This window comes from Macaca fascicularis, chromosome 10, assembly GCF_037993035.2.
Source record: "Macaca fascicularis isolate 582-1 chromosome 10, T2T-MFA8v1.1".
In the NCBI taxonomy this organism is placed as follows: Eukaryota; Metazoa; Chordata; class Mammalia; order Primates; family Cercopithecidae; genus Macaca; species Macaca fascicularis.
Genome location: NC_088384.1, coordinates 36608821 through 36619585, shown reverse-complemented (window position 1 = coordinate 36619585; position 10765 = coordinate 36608821). Strand labels below are relative to the sequence as shown.

General features: G+C 47.1%; 1 long non-coding RNA gene across 2 annotated transcripts; it reads left to right on the top strand.

Annotated features, from left to right (window-relative positions):
• Positions 1–843: 843 nt before the first annotated feature.
• On the top strand, positions 844–8993 carry LOC107128651 (uncharacterized). 2 transcript variants are annotated; one of them, XR_001488168.3, is made up of 3 exons: positions 844–1153; positions 6842–6958; positions 8625–8993. It is a non-coding gene; the product is annotated as an uncharacterized lncRNA (long non-coding RNA). The 2 variants fall into 2 exon arrangements; XR_012418413.1 differs by lacking the exon at positions 8625–8993 and adding an exon at positions 7717–8209.
• The last annotated feature ends 1772 nt before the right edge of the window (positions 8994–10765 follow it).

Below are 10765 nucleotides of genomic sequence, written 5' to 3'. Positions count from 1 at the left end.
GTAACATCTTCCCTATTTTTGTGTACAAATCTCCCTAGTAGTAGTGGCTTTTAAGTAGTGGCTTTTAAGTCTCAGAGAAACTCTGGCAGTACAGTGAAGCCACCTGCTACAGAAGACACCTGGGGCAAATAGTTAAAACAATACAAACTGTAGCAACATGAATAAATACAGCCTAGTGTAAAGTAAAGACAACACAAAGGTCTTCTTTGATATTTCTACAAGTTTGTAAACAGGGATTTATACCTAACCGAGATGTCATTGGGACTAATGAAGGCCAGATTTTGGGGGGCAAACCTTTGAGTCACTCATAGAAAAAAGCTTTAAGACAGAGCCAAGAGGGAGTCCATGTTTGGGTCTGGGTCCTGGGCCCATCCTAGTCTTTTCAGGCCCCCGTCTGTAGAGACTCCCGTGTGTCTGCTCTCACCATAGTGTTATACCCTACCTTGTTTTAACCTGATTGTCTCTCTTAGCTGAGAGAACCAGACAGACTCCATTTTAGTTCCTTCACTTACAGCCCCCTTTTCCTCCCTCCCTTAATGCCATAACTAGTGCAAGCTGACTCCAAGCACATCCAGGTATGCACTTACTGATAAGATATTGAGGCAAGCTGAACCAGCAGCTCCTGGGAATGCACTTGGTGGATGGTGCCTAAAGCCCCTGCATTTATCTCTTTGTGATAGTTTAAGCCCCTGCACCTGGAACTGTTTATTTTTTGTAACTGCCTTTGTAGCCAATTATTTTTTTAACTTTTTGCCAGTACTGCTTCTGTAAAAATTGCTTCAGCTAAGCTCCCCCTCCCCTATTCAAACCATGGTATGAAAACAAATCTAACCCCTTCGGGGCAGAAAGAATTTTGAGCACTAGCTGTCTCTCAGTCTCCCACTAATAAAGGACTCCTGAATTCATTTCAGAGTGTGGCATTTCTCCATACCTCGCTCGGTTACATTTGGAGGCCCCAGTGAGCTAACCGCCACGGGGTGAGTGCCGGACTCTCTCAGGGCTCCCCCAGACAGATAGTGGGCTTATTGGGGGGTGCCACCTGAAGAAGTTCCAGGGCCACATAGGCCACCATCTTCCAGAGGGGAATGGATCGACTGCCCGTGTGTGCCCACCAAAATCAACTCCTGAGTCCCCCATTTCTGGTCCTGAGAAGGTAAGTCAGATCTGATTTTTTCTCTGGGAGGGAAGCAGCCCTGAGGAGAGCATCCCTCTGATTCTGCCCATATTCTAGGATGCTGGAAGGCAGAGTCCTGGTTTCTGGTTTCTGGTTTCTGTCTCACTCTGTTTCTCTGGGAAGGAAATGGCCCGGATGAGAGCATCCTTCTGACTCTGCCCACATTCCCGGATGCTGGAAGGCAGAGTCCTGGTTTCTGGTTTCTGTCTGATTCTGTTTCTCTGGGAGGGAAGCAGCCCTGACGAGGGAATCCCTCTGCTTCTGTTCACATTCCAGGACACTGGAGGACAGAGTCCTGGTTTCTGTCAGGCTTCTCTGTAAGACTAGTCACTCTCTCGCCCTCTCTTTCTCTTCTTCTCTCATTCAGGTCTCTGGGAGACCTCTGTTTTAGAACAGGAATAAAGAACTGTAATAAACTCTGTGTGAGTGGGTGTGTGAATGTGGAGTTCAAGGGCTTGTGTCTGAATTTCCAGTTTGGAGCTCCATGGTGAAAGCTATAGAGTTTAAGTGGGCCCTCCCCTGCGGTTCCGTGGCGACCTCATAAGGCTTAAGACAGCATCGAGCATAGCTTGATCTGAGTCGGGGTTTTATACCAGCCTGCGAATGCCAAGAGGAGCCTAAGTCCCCTCCGGGGGAGTGGCCAGGTGGGCGTCTAACTGATCCCATCACGGGACCCCCTCCCCTTGTCTGTCTATAAAAATTGTCATGATTATTTGTATACCCCAGTGTCTTTTGTCCTGTCTGGTGTCTGTCTAAGTTTCACATGTCAGGTCATCGATATTGCCCAAAACTACTGGGCAAGGACTTCTTCAAAGTCCTGAGTGCAGATTTTCCAACGCAGGAGGTCAAATTTCTCATCAGTCATTTGGGCTGGCCTTCCCAGTCCTGCCTTTTCTGTCAGAAAGAAATCTGGTGTTGTTGTGGGGAGGGGTGTGGGAAACATTCACCCATTTGGGATTTCTGACACAGTAAAGATTGCTGGCATTTGGATTGCCACGCCGCAGGCCCCAGTGACTGGACTACCTCCTCCTTAGAACAGTTGTGGATTCAAAATAGCCACCCTGCAGACCTCCTTGCTCACCTTTTCTGTCATCCCATAAGTTTTCCCATGCCCTTAGATAAGGCACTGTGCAGAGAAACCTATGCCTGTACCGCCTTGCTGCACCTGGTCTCTTATTCTATCCCTCTGTGGCTACTCTCCTAACTTAGGAGAGATCCGAGTGGCCCCTTTCCTCCTCATCCCCATCCCTTACCCCACACATCTTGTTTTCCTGTGTCACAGCAAGTCCAGTGCCTCCAAGACTTGACTCTACTCTCCCTCCTAAAACCCTTAAAAGAAAGGACCGAGTTTGAATATTTTGCCTTTGAGTTGTGGAGACACCAAAGATATTTGGACTATAAGTCAGAAAGGAGGAGGGGATCACGTAGGTCCCATTGGCCTCAGACTCACCTCTTTTCCTCCTCCTAGATCTCAAAACTTAAAGAAACAGACCTTATGAGGCCAGAAGTGTTGGCTATAGTTGTTTTCCTACTTCTTCTGGCTATAATACTTCTGTTCTGCCGGTACTACTGCTCCCCAGATCGTGAATTTCTCTGTTCATGCTGGGTTTAATATTTCTGCTTAGAACTTGTTAATTGCCTCCAGAATGGGGAGCTCTTCTTCCCGGCCCCGTAAAGATTGGAGCCCTCTCCAATATATGTTACAGAATTTCTCTCCAGGTTTCTCAGAGGATTACGGAGTCTGCCTTAAGAAAGCCAAACTCTGGACACTCTCTGAAGTAGAATGGCCACAGCTTGGAACTGGGTGGCTCCCAGAAGGGTCACTGAACCCCACAGCTGTTCAGTCTGTGTGGCGGGTCATTGCTGGAACTCCCGGTCACCCCAATCAGTTTCCCTATATTGATCAATGGCTGAGTTTTGTCCAGAGTCCTCCTGCATGGCTCCGCTCATGCATCATTCATGATCCCACCTCCAAGGTCCTTTTGAGCCAGACCGCACTTTTGCCCCAACCCTCAACTCCCTCATCTCCTCCTGTACTGCCTCCTTCTAAAGAAGAGGAAAATTTTTCTCACCCATGTCCGCCCCCCTACAACCCTCATGCTCTCCCAGAATCTTCCCTAGTCTCTTTGACTACATCCCCTGTGACCTCTCTGTCTGTAGCCTCCTGATTACGGCCTCGGCAGAAGGAGGTAGCCCCCCTTCTCCTGCTGAGAGAGGCACAAATCCCTCTGGGCAGTGAGCGCTCTGCTCCACTTTTAGTTTATGTCCCCTTCTCTACTTCTGACCCATACAATCGGAAATCTCATAATCCTCCCTTTTCTGAAAAGCCCCAGGTCTTGACCTCACTGATGGAGTCTGTGCTCCTGACTCACAAGCCCATCTGGGATGACTGTCAGCAACTCCTTTTAATCCTTTTCACCTCTGAAGACAGGGACCATATCCAGAGGGAGGCTAGGAAGTATTTCATTACATCAGCCAGTAGACCAGAGGAGAAAGCCCAAGACTTCCTTGAGGAAGTTTTTCCCTCTACCCAACCTAACTGGGACCCAAACTCCTCAGTGGGGAAGAGAGCCTTGGATGATTTTCACCAGTATCTCCTCACTAGTATCAAAGGAGCTGCTCAAAAACCCATAAATTTATGTAAGGCAACTGAAGTTGTCCACGGTCCTGATGAGTCACCAGGAGTGTTTTTGGAATGCCTCCAGGAGGCCTATTTGACTTACACCCCTTTTGACCTGGTGGCTCCCAAGAATAGCTGTGCTGTTAATTTGGCATTTGTGGCTCAGGCAGCCCCTGATATTAGAAAAAAATTTAAAAATTAGAGGGATTTGCTGGAATGAACATCAGTCAGCTTTTAGAAATAGCCCAGAAAGTTTTTGACAATCAAGAGTTTGAAAAGCAAAAACAGGCAGCTCAGGCAGCTAAAAAGGCTGCTAACAAAGTGTCAAAAAGACAAGCAAAAATCTTAGTGGCTGCCATCCAAGAAGCCAGGAGGGAAGGGCCCTCAGCACAGAGCACTGGCCAGGAGATCCCGTGTCCCCACCAAAAAGGCCAAAATGGTGAGCAAGCTCCCCTACAAAAAAACCAATGTGCTTATTGCAAGTAGATTGGACACTGGAAAAAGGAATGCCCGTTAAAACCAGAAGAAAAACCAGAGAAGAGAAAAGCCCTCACCCTCCCCACTGCAGAGGAATTTGATGATTGACGGGGCTGGGGCTCCCTCTCCCTTGGCCCCCGGGAAACCATGGTGACTGCCACAGTTGGGGGGCCGGCCTGTATGCTTCCTAATTGATAATGGAGTGGAACACTCAGTGCTGCAAATGCCCTTGGGCAGTGTCTCTAATAAAAAGGTGGCTGTGCAAGGGGCTACTGGAGCTATTCAGAAATACCCTGTCACCCACTCCTGAGAGGTGAATTTGGGACACAAAAGAGTAATCCATGCATTTCTTGTAGTTCCAGAGTGCCCCTCAGCACTCCTTGGACGAGACCTGCTTTATAAGCTGTAGGCGTCTATCTCCTTCTCGGCCCAACAAGCTCACCTCACTTTAGGGGACACAAGGCCCCCTACTGCTCATCTCCTGCTAACCACTCCCCGTCAGAAGAATATCTCTTCATTTCAGCCTCACAACCGCTGGAGAATAAAACTAATCCTTTCCTACTGATTTACAGACTCTCTTTCCTCCAGTCTGGGCTGAGTCAAACCCCCCAGGACTGGCAAAGCACCATCTACCAGTAGTTGTAGAGTTCCTGGCCACCACCCTGCCAGTACAGGTAAAACAACATCCTATGAGTCAGCAGGCTAGAGAGGGGATAAATCCCCATATTCAGCCACAGTTACAAGCTGGTATACTCACACCTTGTCAGTCCACCTGGAATACTCCATTTTTGCCAGTACAGAAACACAGAACAAATGATTACCAGCCTGTACAGGACTTGAGAGAAGTTAACAAGTGGACAGTTACTGTCCATCCAACTGTCCCTAACCCTTATACTTTACTCAGCCTACTCCCACCAGAACATACAGTATACACTGTCCTTGACTTAAAGGATGCCTTCTTTGCTATTCCTCTGGCCCCCAAAAGCCAACCTATCTTGGCTTTTGAATGGACAGATCCTGGCTCAGGAGACACCACCCAATTAACCTGGGCTCGATTACCCCAAAGTTTTAAAAATTCCCCTACAGTTTTTGAAGAAGCCCTCCAACAAGCCCTCATACCATTCCGAGTCAGTCACCCTAACTACACTCTTCTCCAGTAAGTGGACGACCTTTTATTAGCTACTGAAACTACTGACTGCTGCCTGCAACATACTAGGAACCTGCTTGACCTTCTCCAGGAACTCAGGTATCGGATCTCAGCCAAGAAGGCCCAGCTTTCTCTTCCCAGAGTTTCCTACCTAGGGTACGAGATAAACAAAAGAAAAAGGGCACTCACCAGTGCTAGAAAGGAAGCCGTCCTGCAAATCCTCACTCCCACCACCAAGAGACAGGTGTTTAAATCCAGCTACCTTGCTCCCTGATCCAGACCTTACCACACCTGTCCATGACTGCCAAGAACTATTAGAGACTACGGAAACTGGCTGACCTGATCTCCAAGATATGCCCCTAAAGGAGGCAGACACCACTATGTTTACAGATGGTAGCAGCTTCCTTGAACAGGGAGTACGAAAAGCTGGTGTAGCCATTACTATGGAGACAGATATACACTGGGCCCAGATGTTGCCGGCAGGTACCTCAGCACAGAAGGCTGAATAGGTCACCCTCACTCAGGCTCTCTGATTGGGTAAGGACAAACGTATTAACATTTACACCGACAGCAGGTATGCTTTTGCTACTGTATATGTACACGGAGCCATCGATCAAGAGTGAGGGCTACTCACCTCAGCAGGAAATACTATTAAAAACACAGAAGAAATTTTGGCCCTGCTTGAAGGTGTTTGGCTTCTTCAGCAGGTGGCTGTACTTCACTGCAAAGCACATCAAAGAGAGCATGCCCATTGCCTGTGGTAACCAAAGAGCAGAATCTGCAGCTCGGGAGGCAGCTCGGCTCCCAGTTTCCCCTTTGACCCGGCTGCCTGCAGTGTCCTTTCCACAACCTGACTTGCCAGACCACCCAGAATACGCCCCAGGAGAAGAAAAACAAATTTCAGATCTTCAGGCCAGTAAAATTCAAGAAGGTATGAGATATCATCCGGTTGCTTGCCCAGGTAGCACACTCCAATCCAGTTCCTGACCAGACTGGACCCTGCCACTCTTTCCAGCCAGGTGACCTGGTATATGTTTAAAAGTTCCAGAAAGAATGACTCACTCCTGCCTGGAAGGGACCTCATACTGTCATTCTCACCATGCTGACGGCTCTAGAGGTAGAGGGCATCCCTGCTTGGATTCATCACTCTCACATCAAGGAAGCCAATAGAGCCCAGCAGAAAACATGGGTCACCAAGCCAGGGCCAGGCCCCTTAAAACTGCACCTAAGTCAAATGAAGCCATCAAATTAATCCTTTTTATTTACCTCTTTTGTTTGTTTCCACCTATTATACTCTCTGCTCCATCCTACTCTTCTCTCCTCACTTCTTTCACGAAAGGACGTGTGTTTGCAAACACTACTTGGAAGGCAGGAACCTCCAAGGAAGTCTCTTTTGCAGTTGATTTATGTGCTTTGTTCCCAGAGCCTGCCCATACTCATGAAGAACGATGCAATCTACTGGTCATGGGAGCGGGAAATGTCGACCATACTGCAGGATTCAGACACACAGGAAGTCGGACTGGATGTGAGAGCTCTAAAGGTGAGAAAAAGGACTCGAAGGCATTTGACTTTTACCTCTGTCCTGGAAATCACCCTGACTCTAGCTGTCGAGATTCTTACCAGTTTTTCTGTCCTCACTGGTCGTGTGTAACCCTAGCCACTTATCCTGAAGGATCAATCTGGTCCTCAACCCTTTCCATAACTCGTACTTCCCATCCTAGACCTTGTACCATAAGAAATTGTAACCCTCTCACTGTAACTGTCCGGAACTCTAATTCAGCTCAATGGTATTATGATATGTCATGGGGATTAAGGCCTTATATTTCGGGATTTGACGCTGGAACTATGTTCACCATTCAGAAAAAGGTCCTGGTCCCATGAAGCCCTCCTAAGCCAATCGGGCCTTTAACAGATTTAGGTGACCCTATTTTCCAAAGATACCCAGACAGGGCCGATTTAACTATCCCGCTGCCACTCCTTTTTCCCAGATCTCAGTTACAATGACTTCTTCAACCCAGCCTGATGTCCATTCTGGACGGGATACAGCACCCAGCCTAAGCTAGCCCAAGATTGCTGGTTGTGCTTAAAGGCCAAACCCCCACATTATGTTGGGTTAGGAGTAGAAGCCATGTTCAAAGTTAACCCTCTTTCTTGTCATACACGGCCCCATGCCCTTACACTAGGAGATGTGTCAGGAAATGCCTCCTGTCTAATTAGCTGCAGGTATAACTTCTCTGCTTCTCCCTTTCAGGCTACCTTTAATAAGTCTGTACTTACTTACTTACTTAAACACCTCAGTCTCCTACCAGGCACCCAACTATACCTGGCTGACCTGCACTTCAGGCCTCACTAGCTGCATCAATGGGATGAACTGGGGCCTCTTCTGTGCGTGTTGGTTCATGTGCTCCCCCAGGTCTACGTGTACAGCAGGCCAGAAGGACAACTTCTCATTGCTCCCCCGAATTACATTCCAGGTTTGGCCGAGCTGCCCCACTCCTTGTGCCCCTTCAGGCAGGCCTTAGCATAGCTGGATCAGCAGCCATTGGCACGGCTGCCCTGGTTCAAGGGGAAACTGGACTAATGTCCCTGTCCCAACAAGTAGATGCAGATTTAAGCAATCTCCAATAAGCCATAAATATACTGCATACCCAGGTGAGTCTCTAGCTGAAGTACTCCTTCAAAATCACCGAGGCTTAGATCTGCTATTTCTCTCCCAAGGAGGATTATGTGCTGCTCTGGGAGAGAGTTGTTTCTTCCATGCCAATCAGAAAAGATACTCTCTGGAGTCATAAAAGATACTCTCCAAAAAGTTCAAGAAAATCTGGATAGATGCCAACGGGAGCGAGAAAATAACACCCCCAGTACCAAAGTGTGTTTAACTGGAATCCACGCTAACTATTCTAAGTACTGGATTGGCAGGACCCCTTCTCCTCCTCTTGTCAGGTTTAGCATTTGGGGCTTGTCTATTAAATTGGTTTCTTAACTTTATAAAGCAGCGCATAGCTTCTATCAAACTTATGTATCCTGGAACCCAATATAACTCCCTTGTTATAACCAAGGAATCAATGATTTGATTCCCTCAAAACACGAGTGGAGAATGTGATACCCTGTCTTGTTTTAACCTGATTGTCTCTCTTAGCTGAGAGAGTCAGACAGACTCCATTTTAGTTCCTTCACTTACAGCCCCTTTTCCTCCCTCCCTTAAGAGCATAACTAATGAAAGCTGACTCCAAGCACATCCAGGGATGCACTTGCTGATAAGATACTGAGGCAAGCTGAACCAGCAGCTCCTGGGGATGCACTCGGTGGATGACACCTGAAGCCCATGCATTTATCTCTTTGTGATAGTTTAAGACCCTGCACCTGGAACTGTTTATTTTTTGTAACTGCCTTTGTAACCAATTATTTTTTTAACTTTTGCCAGTTATGCTTCTGTAAAAATTGCTTTAGCTAAGCTCCCCCTCCCCTATTCAAACCATGGTAGTAAAACAAATCTAGCCCCTTCTTCGGGGCAGAGAGAATTTTGAGCACTAGCTGTCTCTCAGTCGCCAGCTAATAAAGGACTCCTGAATTCACCTCAGAGTGTGGCGTTTCTCTTTACCTTACTTGGTTACAACAATAGCTCGCTGAGGGCCATGCTTGGTGGTGTAGTAAACCTGCCCCTTGTAAAAGGAGATGGGGGAGTTTAACCCATCAAACAGCTGCTCATCGATTTTAATGCAGCTCTGTAAAGAGAGTGCCCAGCAGTTATGCCAAAAAAAATAATAATAATAATGATCTGCCTTGATTTTACCACAAGGTGACATCCCCATTAGAAATTCTGCCCCCCCAGATCAGGCACATGGCATTTGTATAGACCCCCAGCCAGTGAGGAAACCAGAGAACAGCTTAAGCCCCTTGGATTCACATCTGAGTAGACACACTTGGTCCCTAATACTCAAACTTTTATTCCACCAGCCATGACCTGGATGTGAACATGACAGACAGATCCACCAGGATTCCAACTCCTGACAACCTGCCCCTGTCAGGAAGAGCCCCCTCCTTTCCTGCTCCCCCTGCATCACATGGTTATGGTGGGACAAGTGGGGTTGCCCAGTGTAGACGATAAGAGAGGCCTGGCATGGACAGACCGACAGACCTGCCCTGGGCTACACTGTGTTACCTGTGGGTGCCTCTTGCCAAATCGACAGAGGCATCAAGGATGCAGGCTGAGCCAATGTTCATATTATAAGAAAAGGCTCTCTCTTTGAGCCTTTCTAAGGCAACAGCTTAGGAATGTCACCATACAATGAGAACACAGTGCTCTCTTAAGTATCTCCCATGAAATGAGCTAGGTGTGTAGCAGGACAAGCTGCAGACAAAATCCCTCAGACAACGAATTAAAGAAGGAAGTAGTTTATTTGGCCAGGAGCATTGGCAAGACTCCTATCTCAAGGGCTGAGCTCCCTGAGTGAGCAATTCCTGTCCCTTTTAAGGGCTCACAACTCTAAGGGGGTCCACTTGAGAAGGTCGTGATTGATTGAGCAAGCAGGGAGTACATGACTGGGGGTTGCATGCACCAGTAATTAGATTGGAACAGAACAGGATGGGGATTTTCACAGTGCCTTTCTATACAATGTCTGTAATCTATAGATAATGTAACCAATTAGGTCAGGGGTGTGGTGCCGGGCTGTCTGCTTCTGGATTTCATTTCTGCCTTTTCATTTTTATTTCTTTCTTTGGAGGCAGAAATTGGACATAAGACAATAGGAGGGGTGGTCTGCTCCCTTATTGCCCCCCACCAGCTCTTAGAATCTCACTTAATAGTGGGAGTTCTCACTTTCATTCTCACTACCCATGTCCTCTTTCAAGACAGATTGATAGTGAATCATACAGTACACCTGTGCTGAAGCATTTTGGTGAACTAAGGTAGTGATGAAGCTTTTTATCATTTGAAGAAGTACAGGTAGCAAACAAGGGAGCAGTAAGCAGGTTCCTATTACTATTATAACTTCTATTATAAGAGTTTTAAATCCTGCTAGCACAGGGAACCATTTTCCAAACATGGCCGCAGGATCAAATCCATGCCACACTTGCATGAGCACATGTGCCAGTTATGTCATATCTCTAACTGTGTCTTCAACTACTTGCCCTTGATCATCTATGTGTAGACAGCAATTAGTAAGGTTAAATTTCCCACAGATCCCTCCTTCAGCTCCTAGCAAGTAGTCGAGAGCCTATCTATTTTGATAGATAGCATTTCTCATCTGAGTTTCTTGCTAGGCCAGAATAGTCAAGGCTCTGCCAGTTTTATTAGTGAATATTTCTAAGAAAACTTGTAACTGTATGATTCTGTTGATCATGTCAA